This window comes from Natrix helvetica (assembly GCF_964273705.1).
Source record: "Natrix helvetica genome assembly, chromosome: 5".
In the NCBI taxonomy this organism is placed as follows: Eukaryota; Metazoa; Chordata; class Lepidosauria; order Squamata; family Natricidae; genus Natrix; species Natrix helvetica.
The window spans coordinates 121,015,322-121,030,105 of NC_138551.1; positions in this window are offsets into that span (position 1 = coordinate 121,015,322).

Genomic DNA, 14,784 nt, shown 5'->3' on the forward strand with positions numbered 1-14,784 from the left:
CAACCAAACCTGGATTCAAAACGCAGCCTAGAGAGTTGCCCCTGCATGGCTCCATGGGACTCTGACAACCAATCAGAACAGAAGCTCAAGATCAAAGGCCAGAGAGGGCATAAAACCAGGGACTCAGCTTCTCTTCCTCCCTTCTCTTCTTCTTCCCCAACATTGAAGCATGTGATCACCTTTTCTGTTCAGGACTCAAGCCATGTGGTCCTGCCCACCAATAAACCATCTTTCCAAGCAGCCTCCATGTCTCCAGTGTCTTTTTCCCCACTTGGAGCCGAACCCAGAAGGACATTTCTTTCAACATAGGAATAAATGAATATAAAAACAAAAAAGAAGGAGAGTGCAACTCCATCACCCTGAATGACTTACAAATCTTGGAAAACCAACTGAATAGAAAGAGCCACGTTGAAATGCAACTTAGTATGCAATATTTTATCTCCACTGATGATTATACCAATGAGATGGTCTCCTGGGCTGTAAAAGCTCTGTGGTCGTTTTCCATCCTGGTGCTTCAAACTCTGCGGGCATTTCATTCTCAGCTTCCCAGCGACTGGATGGGACAAAAGCAGCATCAGAAGCAGAAGCAGGAGGTCCATAATTCATGGGGTAAATCAATCAATCACCTTCCTTTTTCTAAAGAAAAATTAGAAGAATTCAAAGGAATCTCACAAGGTGAAATATGATCCAGTGACTTTCCTGATTGAAACGCAGAGAAACACTCAGCTTCACCTGGAAAGGAGAGAGACGTACATTCAAGAGCACAGACCCTGCCTGTCCCCAAACTCCATATTTCTCTGCCCAAAGTCTCCCTTGGAGGATTCGGCCAAAGAGCAGAGCTGAAACTTTTATCACAATTCTCCCTCTCAGGAGGGATCCCTGGATAATTCAACTCGTTCTTGGACTCAAAGGTTGTTGGGAAATTCTCTGGAGGGAAATGAAATGAAAATAATCCCCATGTGATTCATAATAATAGAGGAAGAGTTGGAATTAAATTCATCATCTAGAATTGAGAGTTTTGGGGTCTCCATGCTGGAAACTGGCCCCAGAGGGAATACACGGCACTTGTGGCTGAAAATAAAAAGAAATGTGACTTTTGTTGGCATTGTGGTTAAAGAGAAAAATCCCAGAGGCCAGTTAATGCCAGAGTATGTCACAGATCTGAAAAATAGCTGCTGGCTGAGTTGAAACCAAAGTTTACTTTATTTTGAAAGTTATGCTCAAGGGCATCACACAAAAGGGCTGATGAAATAGTGGAGTCAGTTTCTAAAAACAAAATGAACTTTAGTGAAAAATTAGTTACCAGAAGTTTGCAGAGTTAAACAAAAATCAGAGAGAGGGGGGGTTTAGAAAAAACCCAAGTGAAAAGAGATGGAGAAATCAAGGCTGCAAAGGCTAGGAAGGAAGGAAGGAAGGAAGGAAGGAAGGAAGGAAGGAAGGAAGGAAGGAAGGAAGGAGGGAGGGAGGGAGGGAGGGAGGGAGGGAGGGAGGGAGGGAGGGAGGAAGGAATGGGGAAAGGGGAGCTCAGGATCCTTGTGTTGCAGATGAAAAGGCTGATCTGCAAAATCCAACTTCCATCTTCAGAGACCCAGGAATGCAGAAGCCCAAATCCCATATTCCCCTGCCACCCTTTCCCATGCAGAGGCCAGGCAAGGGGGCTCTTGCAGGGATGCCAGACAGGACTCTGCCCAGCTGAATGGGGAGCCCCTCTTGGGAGGAGGAAGCTGGGGAGCCTCATATTGGGGAAGGGAAGCAGATCTGCAAAATCCCCCTCCAGGTTCCATCTTCTGAGTCCTGGGAAGGGTTGAGATCATATCTCATGTTGCACTGCCACCTCTTTCCATACATGGGGCATCCAGGGGAAAGCAAAGCCCAGACCCACAGAGAAGGCCCAGGAAGGCCAGGAAGGAGGAGAGGATCTGGGGCAATCCTGGGAATAGACTATCCTGGTTTATGGGTCCCAGGGTTGAGTGTTGGGGGGACGCAGCCCCTGCGGTTTCTCCAGCCTTGCTTGGGCTCCGTGACTTTCCAGGAGAGGCTCCTGTGGGGGAGAAGCCATGCAGGGCTGGGTCTTCCAAGGGGGATCGAGCATTGCCTGGGAGGAAAAGGTGGACGGCCTCACCCTGGAGGGGAGCCTCCATGACTCTGAGGAAGATGGGGGTCCCCCACGGACCCTCTAGAATGGTCTGAAGATGGTACCTCCATTCTGAGAACAAGAAACGGACTTGAGGAGATAATTGGTTATTGACTGATTTTGTGTAATGCACAAACCATGATTTCTTAGGGCCATCAGAAGTGAAATATTCCATGCTTAATTGGACTGACATATAACCCCAAAGACACTGATCCTGGTTTGGAAGCCATCCTGGTTGGTTCTCATTACTCTCTAAGTGTTGTGGCCCACCAGCGGTCAGCAGAGCTGGCAGCAGATTCGGACAGTGAGGAGGTTGGGGAGGAACATGGGCCACTCCTGGAGTCTGGGGAAGGCTTGGACGAGGGCTGTGTATCAGAGGCAGAGAGGGGGCCAAGGCCATCTGGTAGTTATTTGCTGCCTCCGAAGCCTCCAGAGTCTGACATCAGCAAGGCAGAAGAACAACGGGAGCCTGTTCCCAGTGTGTGCATGTGCAGAGCTGCCGATGCTGCACACTGCTGGCTCATATTTAACTGGTTGCCCACCAAGATTCCCCCTCACAGTCACTGCTATGAAGCCTGGTTTCACCCAGTTTATATGTGTACTTTTGGTTTTTCTTACCTAAGTGTAGGACTTTACTTTTCTCTACATTGAATTTCATTTTGTTAGATAGGAGCCCGTGTTCAAGTCTGTCAAGACCCATCTGGATCTTGAGCCTACCTTCTAGGGTGTTGGCTATTCCTGCCAGCTTAGTATCATCTGCACATTTGATAAGTTCCCCTTTTATTCCCTCATCCAAGTCGTTTATGAAGACACTGAAGAACCTAAGATGGAACCTCGTGGTTCCCCACTGCTTACGTCCCTCCATGTAGATGTAGACCCATTATTGGTCTACAGTTGGAAACAAATAACTTGTTGGACTGTCGTTCAAGTGTGCAAAGGTAGACCAAAGTTTGAGAAAGCACAACTGTTTATTGCTTCTCTCAGAAAGGGTTTCCACAGACCGCAGGGGTGGTTGTGGTCGTTGAACCTTCTCCATTTCTACGGAAAGAAAAAACTGGGAATTCTGGAGTGAGTCTCCTCTTCTCCTAGATGTTGTCATGTTGGAAGGGTTGAGGGAGTTTGCGATACTCCCAATCTCCTGCTTGCCACTGTTCACATGGTGCAGCCACAGGCAGTCCATTCTGGTCAAGATGTAGTGTGACTCATTCCCCAGGTTTTCTCCACCCACGTCTCCTGGACTCCAGGCTCATGCTAGCCCAATGTGTTGGGCAAAAAGAGCCAGTTGCAAAATAACCAATAAGGGGACGGAGAGAAGATAGCGGATCTCATAGAAAATCCCATTTCACAGGACAAGAGGAACTGGTTCTGATCGAGGCTTCCTTAGAAAGCAAGAAGCAAAGTCTTGGTCCCTGCAAAACCTCTTTTCTTTACACGACTGTGAATTCCTGTGAAAAGGCGTTTTTGGAAAGAGAACAGTGGAAATAATGCTTGCGAAACTGGCGGTCAACAAAGAAACTGCCCTCAAATGCATGATCTTTTGGGCTTTTTTTCAACTGTGGAAGAAAGCTCCAAATACTATGGAAATGTAGGTAAATAATGTCCTTTTCCATTTCACATATTCCCAGGAGTGACATTCCCGACTCTAGGGGGCGGTGCTCATCTCCGTTTCAAAGCCAAAGAGCCAGTGCTGTCCGAAGACGTCTCCATGGTCATGTGGCTGGCATGACTCAATGCAGAAGGCGCATGGAACTCTGTTCCCTTCCCACAAAAGGTGGCTCCTATTTTTCTACTGCATGTTCTACGTGCTTTCAAACTGCTAGGTGGGCAGAAGCTGGGACAAGTCACGGGAGCTCACTCTGTTATGTGGCGCTAGGGATTTGAACCGCCGAACTGCCGAACTTTCTGATCGACAAGCTCAGCATCTTAGCCACTGAGCCACCATGTCCTGTACAGATGTAGAACATGCAACATCTAGCTGGAGGGTTTAAATTATTCGAAAGAAACGTATCTAATCAAAGAAGTGGCAGATTTGCATTTTATAGAAGAAGTAGCTACACTTCATTAGAAATGCAGGAAAAAAGGGATGAAGGCTTTCTTAAATCCCTTTGGGTTACTATAAAAGGGGAAAGGAATGACGTTGCCATAGGTGTATTCTACAGACCCCCCTCTCCAAACAGAGGAAACATCAACACTGATTTGGGTTCTATCCCTGCCTGCAATTTTCCTCGCAGCTTGACAACAGAATCGGAAGGGAGGGGGTGGAAGCCCAGGGGGGAAGGACTCAAGAGAGCCAGCCGCACCCTGTGGAAGTTCATTCACTTCAAGGTTCTGTTACGGGTCCTCTTTAAACGGCACAGGCTGTTTTCCAAAACACAAAGATTGTGTTGGATTGGCAAACAATGGACAGCGGGAAAAGGAGAACTTCACCTACGCAGCTGCCTGTGGCAACCTTCAGAATTGGCTTCACTTCATCTGTACCAGGGGTGGGTTCCGGCAGGCTCTACTGCCAGTTCGCTCGTGCATGCCTCGTGCACCCCTCTCGCGCGTATGCTTTATGCATGCTGCACAGGCATGCGCAATGCAAGAAAAATGCTTCTGCACATGTGCAAAAGTGAAAGACAAGATGGCGGAGCCTATGGCACCACCGGGAGAACCAGTTCGAAGGCGTGGCAGGCCTGAGTCGCTCCTGGTTCCAGCGACCCAGGCCACCAAACCACTACGTCTTCGGCCGAACCAGTCTGAACCATCAGGAACCCACCAATGGTCTGTAACTATATGGATCTAAGTAAAATTATACTTTTGGTAAAATTATGTCCCAGGAGGTTGTTCCCCCTCGGCACGCCGCATATGCTACTTGCTTGTGGGATGGTTGACAGGATATAAATGACCGTTTTGCTAATCGGTTAACTAAGATATACAGCAGAAAGTATACTCTAATAGTAATGGGGGACTTTAACTATCTTGACAAGAACTGGGACAGACACATTTCTCTCCTAGATGTAGAGGAGGGAAGTAGAGCATCAGCTATACAGGACTAAATTCTCATTCACTTTTTCATTTAATTTGAGGTCTATTTCACCCCGTTTTCACCTCTAGAGACATGGGGGACTCACAATAAGATGCTACGTCGGATTTCGCCCGATTTGCACCCTTATTTTATTTATATTAACTTTTGGAATTACACCTTGCCATCTGCCATATGCAAAATGGCCACGAGATGGCAGGCTATTATTGCTAATGCAGTTTGCCATAGACTTTACAAATTGATTTTTCATTTAATTTGAGGACTATTTCGCCCCATTTTCATCTCAAGAGAGATTGGGGACTCAGACTAGGAACCCATGTCGGATTTTGCCCGATCCCCATCCTGATTATTTTAATTTTTATTACCTTTTGCGATTTTTTGTCTCCACCTGCCATATGCAAAATGGCCACGAGATGGCAGGCTATTATTGCTAATGCAATTTCCCAAAGACTTTGAAAACCGCTGTTTTCATTTAATTTGAAGTCTATTTCTCCCCGCTCTACTGCAGAGACCCCTTGGAGCAAGGACAGGAAGGCTGAAGGAGGCCGAAGGGCAGGCAACCCTCCATGGAAAACCAGACCTTTGTCGACCCTTCACAATTACAGGGGCACTGAAAAAGGTCCTCACAGTTACGGCCTTCGCAACGTTCTCACAGTCCCATGATCAGCCTTTGGCAGCCAGCAAATGTGGAGATGATACTAAGCTGGCCACTTCCCCAGCCGGCTCCCAACAAACGGAGTCGATGGGAGAAGCCGGTTTCCCTTAAGGATCTCGGGGTTCCTTCCGCAACTGCAGTGGTTTCTTTACCATCTGGGGCACAAGAGGTCGAGAAATTGGCTGTGACTCACTGAAGGACGGTCCTTTGTATGGAATGGTCTGGGGTCTCCTGCTTGAGAAGGGGGTTGGACTAGATGACCTCCAAGGTCCCTTCCAGCTCTACTCTGATTGAATCTTAAGGGCAGGAGCCTCATTGTCAAAAACTGCCCTGAGGACAACAGGTCGTCCTCCACTTACAGTGATTTATTTAGTGATGGAAGTTACAACAACACTGAGAAAAATGACTCAGGACCAATTTTCACACCTACGACCGCTGCAGAACCCCCTGGTCACGTGATCAAAACTCAGGCACTTGGGAACTGGCATGTATTTATGACAGTTGCCGTACCTTAGGGTCATGGGATCACCATAAGATTTGCTTAACGACCGCTTGATTTACTTAACGACTGCACTCATTTGCTTAGCAACTGTGGCAAAAAGATTGTAAAATGACACAGAACTTACTTAGCAACAGAAATTGTGGTCATAAGTGGAGGACTACCTTTATTGCCTCATAGTCCATTGGAATTTATCTCCAGAGACATTCAGGATCCCATAATTAGAACTTCCCCTTTTTTCTCCCTTCTGCTCGCTTCCTGGGAGCCTGGAGCAAAGTCCTTCTGAAGGGCTTATTTCTGGGGCTTCTGGGGCTGGAAGCAGCCTGAGATGACTGAGGGAAACCCACCAGATCAGGCCTCCAAGGGTTGCACTGCTGGGCTTCCCACATTGGAGAGAGAGAGAGAGAGAGACCTTCTTTCTTCCCTCTGATGGAGTTTGAGACACAGCCGATCTCCTGATTGCAACTATTCACCTGGTGCAGCCACAAGGAGCCCAATCTCACCAGGATGCAGTCTGACTCTTCTGTGGGGTTTCTCCACCCACATCTTCTGGACTCCAGTCTCAACCTGGCCTACGCATTGGGGAAAAGAACCGGATGTTTCTGCTGTCCTTATCACCCAAAAAAAAGGATGGAGACAGGATGGTGGATCTCATGGAAAAGCCTCTTTCACAGGGCAGGAGCAGCTATGGAAAAGGTGAGCAAGTAGGTCTCCTTGGATGAGAACATCTAAGCAAGAGGACCTGGAGGCCCCCACCTCCTCTGGCTTGGTGGGATGGCCAATGGTTCTCATGGAGATTATCAAATAACATGGTAGTTGGAGCTTGGCTCTCATAGAATCCATCTTAAGATTTTTCTGATTCATTCTCTCATACATAAACTTTTAGTGCTGTCCATAGGAATCATTGCTGAAAACATTTTTTAAAAGGTGTCAAATTCATTGGCAGTTGGTGAACAACAAATCCCTCTGAATGACTTTCACAGAGTTCTCTTTAGCAAGATTTATTGAGGTGAAAAGGAAGGGAGTTATAAGAATTCAAGTCATTCAACCGTTTCCCATTTGGAAACATGTAGATATAATCTTTGATTCCTGAATACTATCTAAGTGGAAATAATTCAGGTATTCTTTCAAATAAAAGGACATTATACCATTCTTATAATATGATGGTGTTTTTTTTTCTCATGTTTTTACATTTCTTCTTGCTGTGAGATGCTCCTTTGTGTTCAGGTCTGGCCTCAGAAGAATAATGTAGCACTTGGGGATGAAGATGCAGCCCAGCAGACCAGCACTGGAGGCCAGGATGGAGAAGACCTGAACAGCCACCATGTATTTCCCTTTGGTGCTCAGGTAGGTGGGCACAAAAGTCACCCAGACACTGCAGAAGACCAGCATGCTGAAGGTGATCAGCTTGGCTTCGTTGAAGGCCCCAGGCAGATTCCTGGCCAGGAAAGCCACCGTGAAGCAGATGGCAGCCAGGAAGCCCATGTAGCTGAGGGTGACGTAGAACATGACAACGGCCCCTTCGTTGCATTGCAGGATGATCTCTCCAGGCTGGGAGCGGAGGTCAGAGTCAGGGAAGGGGGGAGAAACTCCCAGCCAGATGGAGCAGATGATAACTTGGAGAGCAGAAGAAGACAGGATGATGGAGTTGGCCAAGCTCTTCCCCAACCATCTCTTCACTCGGTTTCCTGGTTTTGTGGCCAGGAAAGCCAGCACCACCGTGATGGTTTTGGCCAAGAGAGAAGAAACGGCAACTGAGAAGATGATGCTGAAGACTGTTTGTCGGAGAAGGCAGGTGGCTTTCCTGGGTTGACCAATGAAGAGAGAAGGAGACAAGAAGCAAAGCAGGAGGGAGACTAGGAGGATGTAGGAGAGATCCCGGTTGTTGGCTTTGACAATGGGAGTTTCTCCATATTTAATGAAGATAATTAAAACAAGGACTGTAGTTAGGAAGAAGAATAGGGCAAAAGAGACCAGGATGATGCCCAGATGTTCCACATGAGACAGGAAGGCTATAACTTTGGGGATACATTGGACTCTGGCCTTATTTGGATATTTGTCAGCCGGACACATGGTGCATTTTCCTGCATCTGAGAAAAAAAAACCATATTCCCTTACTATTCTCTCCTTTTACCTTTCAGGAAATACCTTATTTGGACAACAAGTGATACCAGAAGATATTGTCTAGGACACATTTATTAGTACCTCTAGTGAGAGACGGTAAGAAGTATAAGACTTTTTTTTAAAATCAATTTTTGTTTAATCGTCTATGAAAGTGAGAGAAGGGTTGGGACCCAAATAATTTCCTGTGTGATGTTCAGAACCAAACTTTATTATTTGATGTATGTAATGAATCAGTTCCACTTCCTTTCCTCCAGTCTCACTCACCTTTCTGAGTGGAGAAGGTCCCCTCCGGACAAGGAACGCAGTCATAACAGCAAACTGGCTCTCCTTCTCGAGCCCTCTTGACAAATCCAGGATGACAACTTTCCACACATCTGGACTGAGGCAGGGACTGAGCAGAAGAACAAGGAATGCCAAAGAAAAGATGTTAGGACTCTCCGTCCATGAAAAAAGGAGGTAGAAATGGATGGAGACAAGTAGCCTCTGGTCTTCACTGAGGTAAATATGAAACCTCTGACTACTTCTAAACAGATGCAAGAGGTAGAACAACTGGCAGATTCTTCATTTAGTTCCTTCCTTTTCCTTTTGGAATTTAACATTACAATAAGGTACTTTTCTATTTAATAGTCTAGAGCAGCGATGGCGAACCTTTTTGGGCTCCCGTGCCAAAAGCGGGGGGAGCGCAGGGGGATCGTACGCAGGCGTGCCATACCCATAATGCTATGCGCACGAACCCCCCATTGCGCATGCGCACAAACACGCCCTACGCATGCGTGTGACCCCTCCCTTTTGGCAAGCGATAGACCCATTTTTCACCCTCCCCAGGCTCGAGAAGCTTTCAAGGAGCTTGAGGAGGGTGAAAACAGCCTCCCCCACCCTCCCGAGGCTCTTTGCTGTCTCTCGGACTGCACTGGGGGAGAAGCATTTGCAATTGGTGTCTGCCCCGCCCACCTCCCCCACGGCAGCTTCTCCTTCTTTTGTCTGCTCCAGCATCCCAACCAGAAGCAGCACTGTGACAGCCACTGGGGGTGAGGGGGCGGCGGTGGCAAGCGTGGGCAAGGGTTTCCCTCCCTCCCCACACGAGCGGGCTGCTTGCACGGCTCTAGCTCGCGGCTCTAATAAAGATCTGCAGTCCGGAGCGCTGCTACTTCCAGCCGGGATATATTCTGCCAGACCCTTGGCGGAGTCTTTATGCAGGTAGCTCGCCTTCCCTGCCAGCAGCTCATCCAGCGTCCCGGCTGGAAGCAGCAGCGCAACAGCTGCTGTTACCAGGGGCGAAGGGGTGGCGGTGGAGAGAACGGGCGACCACCGCCCCTTCATCCTCTCCCCAACAGCGGCTGTTGCGCTTCTGCTTCCAGCCGGGATGCTGGCGGAGGAGCTGCTGGCGGAGAGGTGAGCTACCCGACTTCTTCAGAGCTCCAGCCTGCAGCTCTGATGAGGATCCGCGATCCGGAGCGCTGCTACTTCCAGCCGGGATATATTCTGCCAGATCCTCGGCGGCGTCTTTATGTGGGTAGCTCGCCTCCCTGCCAGCAGCTCATCCAGTGTCCCAGCTGGAAGCAGCAGCACAACAGTCGCCATTACCAGGGGGGAAGGGGTGGCGGTGGAGAGAACGGGCAACCACCGCCCCTTCATCCTCTCCCCAACAGCGGCTGTTGCACTTCTGCTTCCAGTCGTGATGCTGGCAGAGAGGAGAGCTACCCGCATAAAGACACCACCGAGGCTATGGCAGAATATATACCGGCTGGAAGAAGCAGCGCAACAGCAAAGGAGTAGCGATGGCAAGGACGGGCGGTCTCAGGCGTCCCTCCCTCCTCTCCCCCCCCCACCTGAGCAGACTTATTCAGAGCTCCAGCCTGCAGCTCAGATGAGGATCCACGGTCTGGAGCGCTGCCGCTTCCAGCCGGGATATATTCTGCCAGTCCCTCGGCGGCGTCTTTATGCAGGTAGCTCGCCTCCCCGCCAGCAGCTCCTCCGCCAGCATCCCGGCTGGAAGCATAAGCGCAACAGCCGCTGTTGGGGAAGAGACAAAGGGGCGGCGGTGGCCCATTCTCGCCACCGCCACCCCATCGCCCCTGGTAACGGTGACTGTTGTGCTGCTGCTTCCAGCTGGTGGCTGCCCGGTTGCTTCTATGCAAGAAGCCCACTCACACGGGGGAGGGAGGGAAGCCCCGACCACAGCTCTACTAAGAAGCGATGGCCCGGAACCCCTCTCTGTGTCTTTTGGCACGCGCGGCCGTTGCTCTTTCTGTTGCTGGTTTTTGGTGTGCATGCGTGCCAGGAACCAGATCACCAAATGGCCGACACACATGTGCACCCTGGAAACAAAAAGATTATTTTCCTAGCGTGCGCATGCGCACCGGGCGGCTCCACTTCTGCTTTCTGGCATGCCAATGCGTGTCAAGACCAGCTGGCTGCTGCGCCCGAACCCGGAAGAGGAACTAGAGATGGCTCCGCGTGCCAGGAGAAATGGCTCTGCGTGCCACTTCTGGCACACGTGCCATAGGTTCGCCATCACGGGTCTAGAGGGATGGGATTGAAAAAAAGATTTAAATATGATGATATATTCATATTAAAACTGAGAATAAAGTTTACTATAAAATTTTTAGAAAACTTTTATTCCATTAGATTTTTTAAAGATAGAATAAAACTGTGATGATGAAAGAAACCTCTGACCAATAAAATCTTGAAAGATTTCCATAAAACATGGCAAAGCCCCTTCACTTATGTCCCGTCTGTTGAAGAACCTCAATTAGATGACACCAACTGGCATGGAAGGCCAACCACCCTGGAGACTCTAGGCTTTGCCCACTTGAAATGGTACCTCAGGCTTTGGGAAACAGAGAAAAGACACCAAAATTTCTCTCACTTTATTGAGCAACTTTAGCCCTGAAAGAGCATCTTGTCTGATAGAAAGTCTCTGTCTTTCAAAATACGCCAGAATCTCTTCCTTGAAATCCTCTTTGGGGAGAACCAAGAAGCCCGGAATTTCCAGATCTGCTGTTATCTCTCCATTTTGGTCCAAGTACAGTTTCGTCTCAGAAATATTCCAAAATTCATTCTTCTCCAGAAAGGGATGAAACTAGAATGGGAACATCCAGGAATATGAAAATCAGAAAACTTTGTTTCTTATCCCACATTGAATCTTTCTTCTACAATTGTCTCATCTCCAAATATGGTTAAATAGGATACAAATACTGCCATAATCTTCATAAGTGAATGAAAAAGTTTGGCAAAAATTTATCAAACTATAGAGAAAATATAATAGACACAGTTGGTCAATTATAGGGAACATTTTAGAGCAGATAACAAATAAAATGAACAGAGAAAAAAAAGATTATTCATAAACTCTTTGAAAACAACAGATTGATTCCCAGAAATCATGGGTCGATCAAGAAGAAATCTGTCAGGCTAATCTTCTCCCTTGTAATCCTGATTGAAAACACCTCCAGATCAGAGGTCGGTTCCTACCTGTTTTGACCAGTTTGGCTGAAAAGGTAGTAACCTGGTGGCCTGGGTGGCTGGAACCAGCAGCAACCCAGGCTGGCCACGCCCATGAACCGGTTCTCTCGGCCATATTGGTTTTGGCTTCTGGGCATGCACAGAGCAACCGGCAGTAGTGGCAGCCAGAACCCACCCCTGGCTCGATCCCACTTAGGAACCTCAGTTGACTCGTGAGCCCCATTGGCCTTTCTCCCTGCCTCTCCTGGCCAATGTTGCTCACAAGTAAACTGCAGCTAGGATCTCCCACATGTTGCACACCCGAAAAGGGCATGGAGGCATGGGCGAAAGCTGGGAAGGGGGTGCAACACACGGGATGGGAGCTGGCCAGCCCTGCTGTTGCAGTAGCTGCCTGGGCAAGCCACTCCCCACCTCCCCAGACCAGGCCCTCAGCTCGTGCCATACTGAGGCCGCAGCCGCCACCTGCTCCTTTGTCCACCCAGCCGGGGGGAGCCACAGCAGCGCCGGTCATGGCTGAGAGATTTCTTTGCCAGCTGGCAGCTTAAAAGTTCTCCCTCTTAAAAGCCTCCAGTGATGGAGCTTTCGGATCCAACCGCACTTTAACCAACCAACCAACCGGGGCTTAGTTTGGAAACAGAAGAAGAACGAACCGGTGAGTGTCTGTGCCCAGGTGTGGGGGATGTTGGGGGGGGGGAGGCTGGGGAGGGGGTGAGCCGGAGGGTAGGAGGTCCCTGAGCAAGTGCTGGACAAGAAGGTGGTGGATGACCTCACTTTCCAGTCGCAGATGAGTGGCTGCATCCAGCCGGGGGATCAAAGGGGGCAGCTGAGCAAGCGCTGGGCAAGCAGGCAAGAGGGAGACCTCGGAGGCTCATTGTCAACCCAGCTTTGCGCTCAGTTTGCTGCGGTTGCATAACCATCGGTTGGCTTAACGGTCGGACATGGGGAGTTGGGGGAAGCCGCTGGGCAGGAGCAGTTTGGCTCAGTTGTTCACCGGGCGGCAAAGCGGACCGATTCAAAAGGGATGAAGGGGATCTTTGGTGGAGCCGGTCAAGGGAGCAACCCCTGACTTATTGAGTCTTATTGAGTTGATGGGCCTTGACTTGGGGTGAGGGGTGGGCCCAAATTGCACCCCACTGCAGGCGTCTCTCAGCCGTTGTGTGCAGGGAAAAACCTTGCACAGTAAAGAAAACCTTCTCGTGAGTGTGAGGTAATTAACAATTTCTCGAACTCTTGGGAAGTTTTTCTTTACTGTGCAATGTTTTTCCCTGCACACAATGGCTGAGAGACGCTCACAATGAGGTGCAATTTGGGGGTGGTGGGTGGGGCAGGGGATGGGCTGGGCCAGGCCACAAGATGCACATCTTACTGGATACTGGCAGCTCCGGATCTTGTGGCTTTTGGAGAGATGTCTTTTAAAAAATGCCTCTGCAGAGGAGCTGAAAGCCTCCGAGGTTGCTTTGGGAGAGGGAAGACGGACAGCATCCCCCCCCCCCCTTCCCTGGGTGCCTGCAGCCTTGGAGCAACTCTGGGCCCTTCCACACTAAAGAAAATCTTCTGGTGAGTGAGAAGTTGTTCATTGCCTTCGCTGTGCAAGGGCCGGGAGTTGCTGCAGGATGCAAGGCTGCAGGCGCCCAGGGAGGGGGGAATGCTGCCCATCTGCCTGCCCCCTCCAGAAGCAACCTGGTGTTTTTTTGGGGGGGGGGATCCCCAGAGAACCCTTGGAAAGGACTTTGGCGATCTGACTGCCGCTAAAAGCAAACAATGATGTGAGGCACAGAGCTGGTTGGAAGAGGGAGGGAGGGAGGGAAAGAAAAAAGAAAAAGAGAGTGAGAGTGAGGAATCAGAAGTTTTTCAACCTTGTGTGCTGCCTGGGAGGAAGCAGAAACGGGGCGAGGGCCTCTCCCCATTTCCTCTGGATCTCCCTCCCTCTTCCCCAAGTTTTTCTTTCCTCTCATCCATTCTCTCCCGCTCTCCTGAGAGCAAGGCGGCACTGCTTTGCCTGGGAGTTTTCTGGGCTCTGGAAGGAGCAGCGTGGGGCGGGGGGTTCCCCAGAACTTCTTTGGGAGAAGCATCATTCTTAACTCCGTGTTGGGGGGCGTGTGCATGGGGTGTCCACTGAGCGACTTTTAGCCGTAGGCGCCTCTGGCCAGGGGGGAAATTGGAGTGGCTCGGATGAGCCAGTAGGGACAATTGAAATCTTATGGCTGAGCTGGTCAATCCCGCCCCCCCCCCCCAAATGAGTTTTTGTTTCAGGTGGATCTCCTAGTTTTGAAAGGAGGAAAGGAAGGGATACAAATAGAAAGAAAGAAAGAAAGAAAGAAAGAAAGAAAGAAAGAAAGAAAGAAAGAAAGAAAGAAAGAAAGAAAGAAAGAGGGTGAAAGGGAGAGAAAGAAAAAGAAGGGAGAAGCAAGAAAGAAAAGAAAAAAGAAATAAAAGGTAAAGAAGGAAAGAAGGAAAGAAAGAAAGAAAGAAAGAAAGAAAGAGAGAGAGAGAGAGAGAGAGAGGGAGGGAGGGAGGGAGGGAGGGCGGGAGAGAGAGAGAGAGAGAGAGAGAGAGAGAGAGAGAGAGAGAGAGAGAGAGAGAGAGTGAGTGAGTGAGTGAGTATGTAGTGGCCACAAGTTTCATCCAAATGAGTTTTTGTTTCAGGTGGATCTCCTAGCTTTGAAAGGAGGAAAGGAAGGGATACAAAGAGAAAGAAAGAAAGAAAGAAAGAAAGAAAGAAAGAAAGAAAGAAAGAAAGAAAGAAAGAAAGAAAGAAAGTGAAAGGGAGAGAAAGAAAGAGAAGGGAGAAACAAGAAAGAAAAGAAAAAAGAAATAAAAGGGAAAGAAAGAAAGAAAGAAAGAAAGAAAGAAAGAAAGAAAGAAAGAAAGAAAGAAAGAAAGAA